Raw genomic sequence first — 18,235 nt, 5'->3', positions numbered from 1 at the left:
TAATGGGGAATTCAAATTAGAATGCAGTTTTGAGCATGAAGGAGAGAATAGTAAAGTGAAGAACAACTAGGTTTAAGTTGCAATGTGTAAAAGCGGTTTAATCTCAACCATACATCTAAACCAAATGTATTCTATAAATGTGTATGTCTGTGTTGATGGATAGGAAGGTATAATGTCAGTGAGACTGTTTTTTAGTAGAAATGGCTTTAAAGTGATTTTCCATTTCAGTTAGAAATCTGGCAGTTACATTAAGAGAAGTGTATACTAATCATCATAACCTATAACTTAGGTATAACTAAAGATATGCATTTCTATCAAAAATAGTTTCCTGGAACTGGATGGTGACAGTTCAAGAAGACCTCATTGGGTAGTAACTTGCTGACAAGTAAGTCATACTAAAACATGCACATGATGCAACAAGTAAAGTCATCAGTATAAAAATAAATATCTACAAAACACTAAAATGTAGCTTACTGGCCTCAGTATAAATTGCATAGCAGGCATATCCTCAAAAAGTAAAGTACCAAGTCTAACATTTAGATAGAAAATTGGCTAAACAACTAGGCCTTGTAGAGCAGTGAATGCTTTGTAACACTCACACTATATACTCACGGGTCTAGGACTGTTGAGCAAAAGCTCATTTCACTGAAACCAAAATGGCGAGCACACTTTCGCAAAAGTGCATTTTCACCGAAAATGTACTTTTGCTAAAGTGAGCTAAAAAAAAAAAAAAATGACTGAATGGCTGTTGCTGAGATTGTGGTACAGTGGGGATAAGGGAATATTCCCTTTTCCCCTCTGTAGTGTGATCTCGGATTGAGAATCTAAAAGTAAGGGGTGTAGAGAGTGTTTACTGTTTTTTTTTTTTAATTTTTTTTTTTTTTTTTTTGCAGACTTTCACAGAAGTGTGCTCAACCGTTTCAGTTTAGTTGAAATGTGTCATTGGTAATTAGTCCTAGATCCATATTCACTGAATATTAAGTATTTTGTTGTTTTTATTCATTTAGTCAAGTATGACTCTTAGTGACCTCAAAGTCTTTGGCACACCAAGCCCATCTGTCATTTACTACTTTTAGTTCTTTATACTTCATATGCATTATTTTAGTAAAACTGTCTACCTCCCTTAGCATCTGCTGCTCCCGTCTTCCTTTACCTTTGATTATTCCTATCATCGATGTGTTCTGACGTGAATCTGGTTGTTGTATTATGTGGACAATGTGTTTGAACTTTGGCTTTACTATATTACCTTCTAGTGATAAGTCTTGGTTTATTTTCTTAAATATTGATTTGATCTTGTTGCAGTCCATGGCATTCTGAATCATTTTCCACAACACAATGGTTCAAAAGCACTAATTTTCTATCCCTAATACTACTACAACAATAAAAATAGATTTGCTCTTACTTAACCGTGCATTTAAGTTGCTTCCATTACTGAAAATGGACAGAAGCAGAAGGAGGAATACATTTCACTTGTGAGATAACAGAAAGTTTATAGACTTGTTTATATTGCATAATGCTGCATGTTACATGTAAGACAAAATCCTGTACTCATGTGTAGCAGACAAAGTAAACAACAGTTAATGTGCTAAAAAGTACCTCAAAAAACATCAAATGAAAATATTAAATTGCCGCTCGAATTAGTTTTCTTTCTATAAAACAAAATGAAATAAAACATGGTACTATATTTTCATTCTTTCTTCTATATACTTCAGAAAATAAAGTCTATAGCTTGCAATAAGACGTCATGAATGTGCAATTAATTTAAAAACATATATAAAAATAGCCAAATATAACACTGGATTCAAAAAGGCTTCCAACACTATAAAAACATTAACTTGGAGAGCTGCACAATGTGATAAGCCTGATTCAGAGACCTCTCTCTCTCTCTCTCTCTCTCTCTCTCTCTCTCCCACTTTCATTGGTGCATAGACACCAGCCATGGCACTGGCAGTACTCTTGCTAGGGAAACCACATGCAAATGTGGCAGTATGGGGAAGCAGAAGGAAACAAGCCAGCACTTGACTAACACTTTAGAGCAGGAGGCCCTCAGAGCTCTTCCATGTAAATTTAAATTTAATTGAAATTTAACTATTTTTCCGTGTGTTTACTTCTGCTGTTCTGCCAACTTTCTTTTTCGAAAACACCATTTTTTTCATTTGCGGTGAAGGAAGGAGTGAGATCGAAAGTGGATTTATTTTACTGACTACTACAACATCTATTCTACAGCAGTAAAAGGTAAGCTAAGCTATATAATTATAGTTGTCTGAAGGATGCTTAATATTGGACCTAGAGTAGACTGTTAAGGTTGATGGCTTATCCAATACATGAGGAGATGGGCAGACTGGGAAGTGATAGTTGTGCATACCTGGCATAAATGTCTGTGCTTCTGTAAGTCAATGACAAACTTGGATATGAGTTAACAAAAACTTGGATCCGTTTTGTTTTTCTTCTTCACTGCCTTGTCTGCATGTGTGACCCAATGCATATTAACTCAACCTGTCCACTGCTGTAACCCAACACAAATTAACACAACTTGCCCATTGCTAAGTACCTCTTGAAAGAAGCTGGATTGCTGCTATGCATTTTTAAATTGTGACGGAGCTGACATGTTTACATGCTGCACATACTTTCGTAATGTTATTCTCCTGCTGTAATATACTACAGTACTGATGAACACTGTTCTGGCTTGCTTCCGTGTGCTGTTCTCCTTTTTCACAGAACCCATCAGTCTTTGATGTGACCATTTGTTTTTCCATTTGTAAGTTATAATTTTTATTTTTATTTACAGAGTAAGTTAGCTACACTAAAAAACAATTTCAGATGTTAGCTAGGACAAATGTCCACATTTTACAATACCAGGAACAATAATTGAAACATTAAGCACTTGGAAAAATTACTAGATCTCAGTAGTTCATGTAGGTGTGCAGTAACATTAATTATAAGTGGAGAGCTATGTGTTTACAGTGGGAGAGTGCTACAGTTCAGGCAGGTAGTATTGACCTTCATATTCTGAGGTGCATCACTTGTTTTAGCCATTGAAAACCTTGTCTGCTATCGATGTCTTCATGGAGATCAATGCTATTTTAAAGCATGAATTCCTTATAATTTATGGGCTCTGCAGTCAACAAGCACTGTAAACATGATTGCATTTCATTTATTGTGCTTTACATTTATAGTCTCCAGTTTTACTTCGTCACTTTCTGCCTGCTTATTCAACATGGCGTCACACATCTGTGAGGTAATGTAGACAGGTGTGAATAATGCAGTTGCAGTATGTGAAGCTGTTAATCTCATTAGTTTCTTCCATATTGGTGGAATGTGTAATAGCGAAAGAGTGAGCCCAAAAGCATCATCCCTGAACTTTGGGATAATGTTCTCTGAAATGTTCTTTAGTGGTCATGCTTTAATTTATTTAACAAAAAAAGGTGTGGGAATTAATGATTCTGGTTTTAGGACTGTTGCTACTAGGACTACAGAGGTACTGTTATCTCTCTACTGAAGTGCAATCAGACCTTATATTGAATGTAGGTACTGTTATCTCTATACTGAAACTTGGTCAGACCTCATATTGAATATAGTTCATTACTTTCTATATATATAGTTACAGATCTTGAGAATACAGAAGAGTTCCATGTCTTTACTTGCAAGATCTGTACAGTTAGCAATTTGTTATATGCCGGACAACTAGATGCACTGCAGTTATATTCAGTCTACTTTAAGTTAAAAAAGTAGCTCTCATTTAAGAGTCTAAAAAAATCTAGGACTTTTTATGGTTCTGGCAGAAGAAGTTCTGTCTGCCCCCATTGCTAGAAGATTTGTATTCTAAAAGACCATAAAAATCACAATTCTAAGATTCAGATCTGGGCTCAGCCTCAGCAGTAGGAGGCCATCACTTCAACAGAAGGCTGTCTTTCCTCATTTTTCTTAAGTGCATGTGTGAACCTACTTGTTAAGAAAGATATCCCAGCCCATCGTCCAGCTTAGTACTTTATGTTGATGTATAGCCTCCTTTTTGAAGTCACTTCATTCTTTGCAGATTTTTTGCTCTTCAGAGACCATTTCTGTTGACTGAAAAGGTTGGACACCCCTGCTTTAGAGTGACTGCACTCAGTCAAGTTTTTTAGGCCATGAGGAGGAAAAAGTACATGCAACCTTTTTTCTTTTGATGATATATACCCATTCACTACTATAGATGAATCTTGGCTTGGTGTACAACTATAGTTTGGTACCACAGAGATAGCTGTGTGTGTGTGTGTGTGTGTGTGTGTGTGTGTGTGTGTGTGTGTGTGTGTGTGTGTGTGTGTGTGTGTTTGTGATCTTGCTTAACATTACAGGTATTCTTTTACACCAGCATGTGGGACACTGTTATTACCATATTTCCAATGGACACTGCTGATGTCATCAGCTATAAAGTATTTTGTGTGTGTGTGTGTGTGTGTGTGTGTGTGGGGGGGGGGGTATGTGTGTTTGTCTGTGTGTCTATTTATCTGTGTGTTTATGTGTGTCTGTATGATGGATGGTGCCTTTGTTACCATGTTCCATTGGCTGATAGAGGGATCACTAGTACTCTCAGTTCTGACTGCACCATGTCCATTTCAGAGACATGTTAATCAGTTACTTATGACGTATTTCTCTGTCCAGTAAGAATATGTCCCTGAATCAGAGATTATTGTTGTTATTTTATGTGGCAATCCTGATTTTGCCAATTGGTGCTAGTAGTCTAAACTTTCTAAATCCTGGGATAATTTAGGTAAGAATGTACAGGTCTGTAAGATATTTATGCCTTTCAAAACAGTGCCAGCAAAAGAAACGGTAACAAGAAGTTCTGCTTTAACTACATATAAATGAGGCCAACAAAATGCATTCAGGGCTGAAAAAGCTGAGAAAGTCAATATGGCCTTTGCAGCATTTTAATAAAAACAAAAAAGATGCTTGACTTAACTGGTATATATTGAAGAAGCACAACCTTTCTGTAAATCATAAAAGATCACACCTAATGAAGAAGGTTAATGTACAAGCATGGAGATTACAAAAAGTAATTGTATGAAATTTTCTGCTGATATGTTACAATATTGTTGTACTTCTAAAGTAAACGTTAATGCACATTACTTGTCTTTTTCCTTCTGTATTGGTGTGAATCCGCTTCCACAAATGAAAGATATCTTTGCTCTTTGAAAATTATTGTATTAGTTATTTGCTTGTTGTATGGCTTTGGTGTGATAATCATTAAGCTAAGCAATTTTCATATTTCTGTTAGTGTGTAAGATACATTAAACATGAAAAGCAATGAAACATTTACTTCCCTAAGCATTATTGAACATTAAAAAAATGTCAAGTTTTGAAAAAAAATGCAATCGGCCAACAGACAAAAGTAATCAACAAGCCAATTATACAAGGACATCTTTCACAGCAAAAATAGGCATTTTAGACATTAGTAACAATAGTTAGGGCTCAAAAAATGGTTGATATGATCAATAAATGTTAATTACATTCTTGAGAAAATAAGTTTCATTCCTCTGCATCTAAGGGAAAAGAAAGTAGCAAACTTTCTGGACATTTATTTTTTCTCCTTAGGCAAGGATTCCATGGACAAAAATGGGAACTGCTTTTATGATTAAACTGATTTAAACTATGATAAGAATTGTTTCTGTGTACATACACAATTATTTTAATAACCAAGACACATACTATTGTTTTTAAAGCAATACATTTAATTTTTGGTTTTCTATGTAATGACTCACTTCATTGTGATTGAACTTTCAAAAGTGAATCTCAAAATTAACATAAAGGGAAACGTAATTATTAAAAGGGCTACATGTCATTTCATTTTCCCTAATGTAATGAATGCTGTCTAATATTCATCTAAATCACTGTGTATAAACCAAATCTGAGAGAGAGGCACATTCTAAATAAATGAGCTGATGATTTATTTGAGCTATCTGTATAGTTCGTCACTATTTTTGTAAAAACTAAAATGGAATGCTACCAAACATACATATTAAGTGGACAAGAAAAATACATGAGTAACCACTGTGCAATGAATATTTATCTATCTATCTATTAATCTATCTAATTTATTTAGTATTTCTTTATTTGCATTTGTTTACTGGGATGGTCCAGCTGGGCCAGAAGTGTCCATTTTCAGTTGAGTCCCGGGGAGAAAAGCTCCACATATAAGACATTTCACATACAATACAGAATGTACATTAATAAAGACATTTAGTACATATTATTGTCAGCTTATACAATTTGGAAAAAAGAACAGTGCATAAGTAATCATTCTCAAATCAAAGATATTATACAAGCAATACAGAGTATATACATGAGAACATCCCATATGAGTAGTTTTCAGTTAGCAAAATTTATATAGGACATTTCATGCAGTGGGTGCAAAGCAAATATAGGAATTAATTAGAGACTAGGTACTTAAACCTTTCACATGTTTAGGAGGTGTAATAGCTGAGCGATAGGCTATATGAGTCCTATTGCAGGAATCAGCAAAGTTGGTGGATATTGTTGCAGATATAAGTGGTGGTATGATATTAAGGTAGGCTGGGAGAGTACCTGAATGTCTCGCCTGGTTCAGTAGTAGGTCTATAAGGGTTAAGAAGAGAAGGAAGTAGACAAGAGGGATCAATGGTAAAACAATGAGGTTTAGTAGAAGAGGGAACTGGACAGGATTGAGAGGCAGAGTAAGTAAAAGACAGCTGGATGTGAAAGGAGGAATAGAACTGTAATCACTGCTAATATTAATTATCAACATTCCACCATATTATGTCAAACCTTGTCTAATTAACACTGTACAAATGAAAATTAATGAGATAGAAATCTATAAAGTATACTATGATTTCTTAAAGTTACAGAATAGTCTGGAAGAGAATGGGCAGTGGAAAGGAATGAAGCTTCAGAGTTGACTACTCACATATGATTACTTCTATAGGCATTTTTAGGAAGGCCATGCTAAATCTGGATTCTAACTCACTCATGTTTGAGTCAAATTCAAGTTTTAAGGTCCTCAATGAGGGAAATATATCTGTGATCTTATTAATGCAAATCTGAATTAGTGGGCAGGACCTACTTGAGACGTTCCAAGTCACTAGCCCTAATCATACCAGAGGAAATTATATCAGTCTAGGCCATAATGGGAGCAGAAACAGTTGATTAAGTATTTGGCAAATGCTCTTTTTACATGTTTACCTAATATTAAAAACTGATAAACTCACAGATTAGAAGATCTGGAAATCAGAAGTTTATGAAAAAAAAATGCCTACAAAACGGATTCATGAAAGGGATCATTATGCAGCAGACTAGGATAGTAAATATATACTCTCTAATAGGAAGTTAGTACCCTGAAATCTGTCATAGGTTCATACTAGGCTATCTGCCCTGGGGCAATTATAAGCCTAGCCCGATTCTGTATGGCTTACGCCACCCCTTGATTTGAGTATACTGTGCCCTTTTTAAGGTTTAGTTTACTGTGTCTCTGTCTAATAGCGACATGGGAGTAATCCCTGGGACAAACCTATGATCCCCCATCCACTTATCGAGATTCTTCTTGAAGAGATTCAGTGAGGTGCTCTGCCTCACATGAACTGGAATTCTATTCCAGAGCGAAGGGAACCTCTGGGTTATGAACCTGTCCCTCCAGCAAGTTCTATTTATTTCTGTGCTGAGGTTCAAGTCCCTCGAGCATGTGGCTCTAAGGGATTTAGATTTACTGAGGTGGAGCATGTCCATTAATTCTGGATTTGACATAGCTTTGTATGTCAGGCATAGATCACCTTGAAGTAGGCGGTATGCAACTGAGTAGAGCTGAAGTTTTTTTAACTGAGCAGCATATGGCATCTGTTTGAGACCCTTGATCCTCTTGGTGAGATACTTTTGGGGTCTTTCTAATTGCTGCAGGTGGCGGGTAAGGTACATCCCAAAAGGGGCATTGTATTCTATGATGGGCCTGATGAGGGATGAATAAAGGGGCACGATTACCTCTCTTGATCTAGATGTGAAACCCTTCGTGATGAGGTGGGCTATGTAGTAGGTCTTTCTATCCACTTTGGCAATGTGGTTTTCCCCAGGTCCCTAATAACTTTCTCTGTACTTAATGGGTTTTCACCTATGTGGTAATTTGTGGGCACATTGCTTTTGCCAAAGGGTATGACTATACATTTTTTGGCATTTAGCTTTAAACCATGGCGCTGGCACCAGTTATCTGTCTCTGTGAGACCTTTTTGAAGGATGTTTGTGTCAGCTGGAGAGTTGATTATGGCGCCCAGTTTGCAGTCGTTTGCGAACTTGGTGAGTCATAGTCCTCCCACGTTTGCCTGTACCTCGGAAAAGTCTATACCGAACAAGAGTGGTCCCAGGACAGAACCCTGTGAGACGCCACTTGTGACTGGTTTCGAGTCTGACCTGGCTCCAGCAACTCTCACTCTGTGGGTTCTGTCTTTGAGCCAGTTTGTGACCCATCTTGTGACATAGGGGTTTATATTTAAGCTGGATAGCTTATCTATGATGCCCGAGTGTGGTATTGTGTCAAATGCCTTTGCAAGGTCCAGATAGGCTGTGTGGACTACCTTCCCTTCATCTATGGCTTTGGTGACTTTTTCAAAGAAGTCAACCAGGTTCAAAAGGCAGGATCTGCCCTTGACAAAGCCGAACTGTGTAGGATCTAGTGTCTGTAGGTCCCCAAGGTCTTTGTTTATGAGCTCCATGATGATCCTCTCCATAGCCTTGCAGACTAAGCTAGTCAGGCTTATGGGGCGATAGTTTCCAGGGTCCGTAGAGGCTCCACCTTTGTGGAGTGGGACCACTGTTGCTGTGCACCATTCTGTGGGCACATATCCTGTAGTGAGGCTGAGATTGTATAGCCATTTTATTTGAGGGATTAGTTCCTCTTGTAGTTCATGTAGGACGCAACCTGGGATGCCATATGGTCCCATGGAAGCAGTGTTTTTTGCTTTGGAGAGGGCAGCCTTCACCTGAGCATCTGAGATGTTTGGGAGGCAGCCCTCTGCCGGGATAGATACTTGCTCTTTTGGGGGGGAGGGGGTGGAGAAGTTTGCACTGAACCTGTCTACCAGGATATTGGTGATGTCTGTGGGTTCAGTGTATTTTTTGTCGTTTAGAATCAACTCAGAACAAGTCTGGAAGTTGCATCCAGGTTTCTAACATAACTGAAAAAAGCCTTATGATTGTCTTTGGTGTCCTGTGCAATTTTTGTCTCGAAGCTGGCCTTGGAGGATTTTATGAGGGATCGTAATTTTTTGCTAGTACTGATCCGAGATGCCGTCACTATTAGGGATTTTGCTCTATCATGTAGTAGCTTCCTCCTTCTGTTGTACAGTTTATTTATGGCAGGGGTCTACCAGACTGGATGCCTGCCTTTGGATGATTGGGTCTTGGTTTTGTTTGGGATAGCATGATCCATGCATTCCTGGAGATGTCCGTAGAATGCATTTATATAGGATTCTGCAGTTTGGGCTGTAGTTTCCACTGGCCCTGGGGCCTTGAAGGATTCCACTTTGGTTTTGAGAAGTGAGAAGTTCGCTTTTGAGAAGTTTATCACTGTGGTTTTTTGGGCTGGGGGTGGGGTCGGGATGTGGACATCCAGTGAAATTAATTTGTGGTCTGATCTTACCAATGAGGGATATACTTCTGGTGTGGAGCATAGAGTCCCCATGTTGGTAATGATCAGGTCTAGTATGTTGCCCCCTCTTGTGGGAGTGGTGACTAGTTGTTCCATAGCATTTGAGTTTATAATTTCCAGGAATCTTTGGGCTAAGGTGCTGGGGCTTGAGTAGTGCTCCCAGTCAATGTTTGGGTAGTTGAAGTCGCCCAATATAATGGTGTTTGTAGAGATCTTCATGTTTTCCAATGTTTTCAGGAAAGCCAAATGGGATTCCTGACTTTTGAGAGGGTGGTCTGTAGGATGCTATAAACTGAAAAGCAGTCTTGCCCACTGTTAATTGCACATGGATGGTCTCCGATACTTCGTGCAATGCCACTAACCTGGAGGTGTGGATATCCTTGATAAATATGGAAACTCCCCCTCCTTTTGTGGTTCGGTCCGGGTTTTGGGGCCGAAAAGCATGATACGAGGTATAGCCTGGTAGTGCTGGGGTGCTCTCTGGAGCCTTGAACCAGGTTTCTGTCACTGCACAGATATCAATGTTCTCCATACTGAGGAGAGCTTCGAGTGCGTGCATCTTGAGGTTAAGACTTCTGTCATTTAGCAGCATTACCCTTAGTTTCTTGTTCCTTGTGCTGTCTATGGGGGCGGGTTTGACTTTTGAGCCTTGCCTAAAAAAGGCACTATGGGGGTGGCAAGAGCCTTTGCCAATATCCGAAAGTCCAGTGGTGACAGGTGCAAGCCGTCCCTAGTGAAGCAACGTGGCTTGTCAAGCATGTCATCCCAGGCTGACAGACACTGGATCCCCTTTGAATGACACCAAAATTTTAGCCAATTGTTAAAATCGATCATTTTGTCTTTGTACTGTGGCATCATTCTAGGTGAGGGTAAGATGCTGCTCAAGGTCAGGGTCATACCAGCCTGGGCTACGTGATCAGAGAGCTCCTCTATGTCTCTTTTCATGTAGTCCAGGGAGGTACGTCTCAGGTAATTCACACCAGCATGTACAATGACTGAGTCATATTTGCATTTGCTTTGGAGTGACCTGAGTGCTTACGTTATGTGTCCGATCCTAGCACCCGACAGGCAGCTCACCGTGACCTTCTCTTTATTCAGCCTGGTGAGCGGGACATCAGTGTCAGAATGATATAGTCTATTTGGTAAGTTTTGGACTCGACAGATTTACTAATGTCATTTACAAAGTGTGGATGAGTGAGTGAAAATTTATGATTGAAGGTTGTTCATAGGTTCATAGGTTGGTTCTAGGCTATTGGCCCTAGGACCTATACAAGCTTAGCCATAACAATTCCCTGGCTATTTCTTCCCACACTATTTACTTCCCTGGACCCCTGTCTTGCAGGGCGACTGACGTGATCCTCGGGGTGAATTTCTTTTCTCTCATCCAATCATCAAGGTTCCTTATGAAGAGGGCCAAAGAGGTACTTTGCTTGACATGTATGGGCAGTCTATTCCAGCGTCTGGGGAGTCTCTGGGTTAGGAACCTATCCCTCCATCATGTTTTGTTTATTGTGATGACAAGATTTAGAGCCCTGGAGCATGTGGCTCTGAGGGATTGGGATTTCTTTAAGTGTAGCATGTCCAACAGCTCTGGGTTTGACATGGCCTTGTATGTTAAGCAGAGATCGCCTCGGAGTAGACGATATGCGACAGAGTATAGCTGGAGTTTTTTAAGGTGGTCAGCATAGGGCATCTGCTTTAGGCCTGTGATACTTTTAGTGAGGTATTTCTGTGGCCTTTCCAGTTGTTGCAGATGTCTTGAGAGGTACATATCAAATGGAGCATTGTATTCTATAATGAATCTAATGAGGGATGAGTACAGTGGTAGCCCCAGCTAGATCAATATGCAATAATAGTATACTGGAAGTGTGTTATGGGGAATTTAAACCTTCTGCACTGTGACTATGAGCAGATAGGAGGATAACTACAGATTTTTGGTAGTATCTAAGGGAAATAACTACATATTTTGCTCCCTGTGGAAATGATAGCAGGATATAAGCTACAAATATAGCCCTGGAAGGAGATGGACAACTATAGTGGTGACCAGATTGCAATTTAGGATGGATGATCAGAAAGTAAATTTGTTGCTATGTGACAGTCTGATTTGTTTAAAGCTCCTTCAGCATAGAGGGAAAAAACCCTGACTATACTTAGGCAAACTAAGTTTGGATAGAAGCTTGGGCAACTGTTGGAGCTGGCATGGGGGAGGAGAGGCATGATAAGGCTTGCCTGCTCATCAGTCTTTCAGGGTAAGGGGGTAGAAGTGTTTTCATGCATACTTACTATAAATAAATTATTGGTGAAAATTTGGGATCACATGGAGAGGGCAATCTATAAGGTGGAGAGGGAAGGACCAATGGATTACATCACTCACAGAGGCAAAGATGCATATTGTAAAGGCACAACCCTCTAGAAGTGAGTGGCATGTACATGGGATGATAGCGCTTAAGGGAAATCCAGAAATAAGATCTTTTATTCTCCATTAAAGACATATGTTCTGTAAAACAAAAGCAATAGCTTTTAACAAGTCTGTCACAAACGGCACCGGAAATACTGGGGTAAATGGTGGAAAACAGAGAGTGGTACAAGAGGAATATTTATCATTATGCTTCAAAGATAGCCAAAAAATTTGTGGCAGTCTCCTTCAGATTGGTCTTAACCTCCTCAGAGATCTCTCCCCCTGTCCTAATTGTGTCGAATAAGAGCTAATGTTGGCTGTGGATGTGTGGCAGGAAAGCCTTCTCAAAGCTGGTGATTTTGTTAGGCTCTATTTTACCCAGGTGACCCCTGATGCTAATGTTAATATAAATAACAACTAATTGTTCTTAAATAGCCATTAGGGCATACTGTTCTTGTATAAGATGTTTGATCAGCCGATCACCAAAATTTAGCAACTTTTGTGTAGCCGCATCCAAATCAGAACCAAAATGGACAAATGCAGCTACCTCTCTACACTGGACCTGTTCCAGCTTCATTGTTCAAGCCACTTGCTTTATGGCTCTTGCCTGTATAGCAGATCCAACGTGAGACACTGACAATCCAACACTGATAGCAGGACATATGGGTAGAGCAATTCAGTTTCCAAGAAGGTCTGTCCAACAGATACGGAAATCCCATTCATTGGAATGTAAGTGGACACATTAGCCTGAGTTTCAATGACTGGCAGTGCAGTCAAAGAGCCACGATACTTATGATCTCTTAACAGGACAGATGTGAGGTTGGGCTTGTACTATCTGCATATAATTTGAGCAGAGGACTGAGGACATTCCTTTAGTTGCTGCATGAAGGCACCACAGGATCAGTCAGCAACATTGAAGCAGAAAGCTAAGATGCTCACTGGTACTTGTAGATGCTGATGAGTTGTAACATACAATGTCAGCTTAAAAAATAGTGACGCAACAAATTGAAGGAGCCATAGACTGAAATAGAGAGGAGTCACAATATTTTTGCACAATGGTCATGGCAGGGGCAATGGTAGTAGAATCTGCCGCAGATTGCATCTTTTTCTTGTGGTTCCCTTTGAACAGATTAATGAGACCTAATTGAAACTTCTGAACAAGTAATACTTTTGACAACAAGTAGCATCTATCTATGGCATATGACCCACTGATGGATGAAAGATGTTTAATACAAGTTTGGAAATATTTTGTCATCTTTATTTAGAAATTGAGGCTGATTTGTGAATCATCTGATATTGAGAAAATGGAACCTTGTTGGAAGCACCATTCAAAGTAAAACCAGGCAATTAAAAAACGCAATTACATTTTTTTATAGAAATGTATATTATGTAAAGAATGTGGTTCTTAAGCAACTGTATATAGCTATGTTTTCTTAATTGTGACATCATGGTTGCTTGTAATGTGTTCCTTGAACACATTTTGGAGTTTATACTCTTCAGCTGAAACTTGAAATGATTAATTCCTAATCAACATTCTATTTCAGTTTACAAATAAAAATAATGCAATAAACAGGTGCAGTACTGGATCTAGTACTAGGGTCTGACGGGGGGGGGGGGGTACCTGGATACAACAATAATTAAAAAAAAAGAAAAGGGAAAGAAAAGTTTCCTTACTTTGGTTAGTAAAGACATACTGTATACTGCTGCTTTAAGAATTAAAAAAAAGTCCTGGTTTCCCCACGTTCTACTGCTTTCTGCATACATATAGTTGGCACAAGGGTTTTACTGATAGTAAAAGAGCAGTCAAGCTGAGGTTTTACTTTCTTTTCAGAATGGATGCTTCAGTGAAGCAGGTGCTGTGTGCTTTGATTTTATTTTTACTAAGAGAGTGGTTGAGCTGAGGATCTGCTTTTGTTTCAGAATGGAAACTTCAGCAAAACAGGTACTGTGTGCTGATTTGTCCAAGACTTCTTCCTCCAGCTTTTTCCCAGTTAGGGGTCACCACATCAGATCGCCTGCCTGCTCATGATTGGCAGTGGAGTTTTACAGTGTCAAGTTGCCAGCGCAGCACCCAACCTTCCACAGAAGGCATACACATGCACACACTCATGCCTAGGGCCAAGTTAAAGTGTCCAGTCCACCTACAGCATGTCTTTGGGATGAAACTGGAGCACCCAGAGGAAATCCATGCGACCACATGCAGACTTTGCACAGAAGGCACCCCAGCCAAGAATCAAACCAGAGAACCTCTTGCTGTGAGATGGCAATGCTAACCACTGCACCATAGCCCAGGACTGCAACATTGATTTTTATTAAGGGAGCAGAGGTTTTACTTTCCATTCAAGATGGACTGCTGGTTTTACTTTAAGAATATTTTACTTTCCTTTCAGGACAGTCATTTGCTGCTGATTTTACTTCCAGCAGTTGGTTAGCATCAAGCCCTGTGTACAGGGGGTAAGAGCCTTAATTCAACTGGCAGACCCAAATTTATAGGTAAAAACTCAAGGCCTGGTACACAGAATACATGTTGAGGTAAAACCTGTTGTTCTGTTAATTTTATAAGAAATTTTTAGAGTAATCTGAATGAGAAGACATAGGAGGTCAAAAAAAGATGTAGATGTCCTGCAATTAAGCCTTCCACTAGTAAAATAAAACAGTATGCTGCATGTAGTAATATAACTGATTTGTCTATGATTTGTGAATTTTTGAACACCTAATGCAACAACATTTTTTATATTTTCTGTAATTGTTTTACTGCATTCATTGCACTAAATATAGGCCTAGTCAGGTATTATACATGTTGCATTTTAGTAATATATTTTTGCAGTACCATCTTCAGAGCCTCCATGTAGTCTGCATTATTTAGAGTGATGATCAGAACTGAATGATCTTCAGCATTCCTTATGTAATCAATCATTTCATATTATTGTGGTACAGTCTTTTCTACAAGAGCAGATTGTAAAGGATTTCTGCATTTAGTTTAACGTTGTTAGACAGGTGGTTAGCATAGAGGACCAAAGCTTGACTTGATAGTGAGCTGTTCCTTGTGGCACGGGTGCAAGCTTTGAATCTTTCCACCTTGATTGACCTTCTATGTGACATTAAATAAGTCACTTCACAAACAATGCTTTGGAACAATTGGGAATTTGTGCTAGGCTCCTTAATAGTCTCCATGACTAAATGCCTCGTAACTATGAACCTGTTGTCATTGTTTGACAGACATTTCCTATTGTATAACTGATCTAATTCAGGAAATGTTATGGGAATATCACAAGCACACTATTTTGTAATGCAATGCAGGTACTTTATGCTTCAAGGGTAGCAGCACTGAATTGGTAGATGAAGCACTCAACTGCAAAATTGTTTACCAGCAGAAACCTCTGCACTGGAAATACTTATCGTTAATATAGAATTATTGAGATGACTTTTACTTATGTAGAGATTGTGCATATTGACATGTCATATATTATCAGACAGTTAATATTTCTTATGCCCTCATAAATGCTCTTCAGTTTGAACTGTGCTACACATGGCTGGATCTTATGGTACAATGCTTGCGATCTTTATAGAATTTCACTTTGTTCATCCAGAGCTACCAATAAAGTGCATGTAATTTATTTTTTCATAGCAATAAGGGGTGTAAACAGTCAACAAAGGGGCTCTAATTATTGTTCTTGGTGGTGAGGCTTTCTGTGTATGACAGTACCTCATCCTCTTATCTGGTCATTTTTGAATGGTTTTTAATCCGGCTTTGCAGGACAGTGTGTGTGTGTGTGTGTGTGTGTGTGTGTGTGTGTGTGTGTGTGTGTGTGTGTGTGTGTGTGTGTGTGTGTGTGTGTGTGAATTATACTGGAATGCTTTTAATTTGTATTTACTTTTTTTTACACACATCTGAAAAGGATGCAGGCAGCAATGTAGCTTTAATTGCTGGGTTTGAGGGAAGCCAGTGTTTAAAAATGACTGACCCTGCTGAGCTGATAAAGTTAAAAAGTGATTAGTCTATCTTTGTTGGACTATTGTGCATTTCAGTAAAGCAAACTGGAATATTTTATCATGGCCATTTTCTATCACAATCAGGCATGTGATGTGTATACATTGATGACAAAGTGGTTGTAACTGCTGAGTACTCTCAACAGTTGATTATAATGACAGCAGTTTGAATGGCTTTTTATGGTTGAACTGTTCTGAAATGGATCCTTATTTCATTACTGGTTCATACATTTTGTCTCACTGCTTACTGAAAAAAATGTTTAGTACTACAAACTGAAAATGCACTCTGACAAATGTTGCTGTATTTAACAAGAAATATCAGAAGGTGAATCAAAGACTACATGCATTTGTACATGATCCTCAAAATTTAATGGTTTGAAAATAGCCCAGGGTCCAAGATACACTTACTACACCACTGGACAGATGCATTTCAATAAGTGTGCGTTTCAAGGAAAAGAGAGATTTAATGTTGCTCATGCTAAGTTGGTTTTCAATGTGAGACTGTTTTCCCTTGAATAGTTTAGCAAATGACCATCGTTTGTCCAATAAAATTTAAAATAAAAAGTTTTAAACTAAATCCAAATCTCTGCAATCATTGTTAAATTAAAGAAGAAAGCAGAATTCACACTGACAGGTTTAAACAGAGTTTATGGTAAATGGGAAGAGGCGGTCAAGTAATGGAAAACTGGAATGGCTTTAGGAGGGTTGGTCCATTACCATGCCTAGAATCATAGGAAGTTCATAGGAAGTTACTAATCTATTGGCCCTGAGGCCCTTATAAGCCTGTCCAAGAGTTTAGCCCATGTACAGACAAATCAGCACCTGATGCCCCTGTCCAGCAGGGAAACGGGTGGAATCCCAGGGATGTATTTTCTATTTCCCATCCACTTATCCAGGTTGTGCTTAAAAAGCAGTAAAGAGGTACTCTGCTTGACATGGAGAGAGGGACTGTATTTCACAGATGGGGGAGTCTCTGGGACACAAATATGTCCCACCAACAAGTTCTGTTGATGTCAAAGACCAGATTTGAGGCCATGTGTGCAGGTTACTCGAGTGGAGCTTGACTTGTGGATATGCAGTACTCCCATCAAGGTGGGGTCTGAGATCGCCTTGTATGCCAGACAGATGTCACCTCTGAGGAGTCTGTATGAAACAGAGTAGAGGGATAGGACCTTTAGCCTGTCTCTGTATGGTAGATTTTTGAGGCCCTGGATTCTCCTGATGAGGAGCCTCTGTGGTCTCTCCAGCTGTTGCATGTGCTTTGCGAGGTACATGTTGAATGGGACATTGTACTCAATAATGGGCCTTATAAAGGAGGAATACAGTGATGTTATGACCTCATTGTCCTTGGATGAGATACCCTTACTTATGAGGTGGGCCATGTCGAAAGCTTTCCATACAATGGAAGCAACATGGTGGTCAAAAATCAAGTTGCTATCAATCTGGGTGCCCAAATCCCTCACGACTGAGCACTTAGAATGTTGTCATTAATGTGATAGTTTGTGGGGACTTCACTCTCCCCAAAAAGGATGATGATGCATTTTTTTGTATTCAGCTTGAGTCCATGTTTCTGGCACCAGTCATTTGTTTGGGTGAGTCCCTCTTGGAGGATGTCCATGTCACTAGGGTTATTGATGACAGCACCCAGCTTGCAGCCATCTGCAAACTTGGTCAGTCATAGCCCACTGGTTTTGGTCTGCACCTCAGAAAAGTATATCCCAAATAACAGAGTTGTCAAGATCAAACCCTGGGGTACGCCACTTGATAAGGGTCTACTGCTTGAGGTGGCTTCCCCTGTTTTGACTAGGTGGATTCTATCAGTGAGCCAGTTAGCTACCCATCTGGTAAGATATGGATTGATGCCTAGTTGAGAGAGTGTTTCTATTATGCCTGAGTGGGGAATAGTGTCAAAGGCTTTGGCCAGGTCAAGGTAGGAGGTGTGCACTGTCTTACCCTCGTCCATGGCTCTGGTGACTATCTCAAAAAAGTCGACCAAATTTGACAGACATAACCTCTCCTTGATGAAGCCAATCTGTGTGGGATCAAGTATTTGGAGGTTGCCAATGTCCTTGTTAATGAGGTCCATGATAATCCGTTCCATGGCTTTGCAGATCAGGCTAGTTAGGCTGATGGGTCTATAATTTCCCAGATTGGTGGATGTGCCTCCTTTGTGTAAAGGGATGACAGTGGCTGTCCTCCAC

Source organism: Protopterus annectens, chromosome 3.part1 (genome assembly GCF_019279795.1).
Source record: "Protopterus annectens isolate FY-2018-M chromosome 3.part1, PAN1.0, whole genome shotgun sequence".
NCBI lineage: Eukaryota > Metazoa > Chordata > Ceratodontiformes > Protopteridae > Protopterus > Protopterus annectens.
This window is presented reverse-complemented; position numbering follows the sequence as displayed.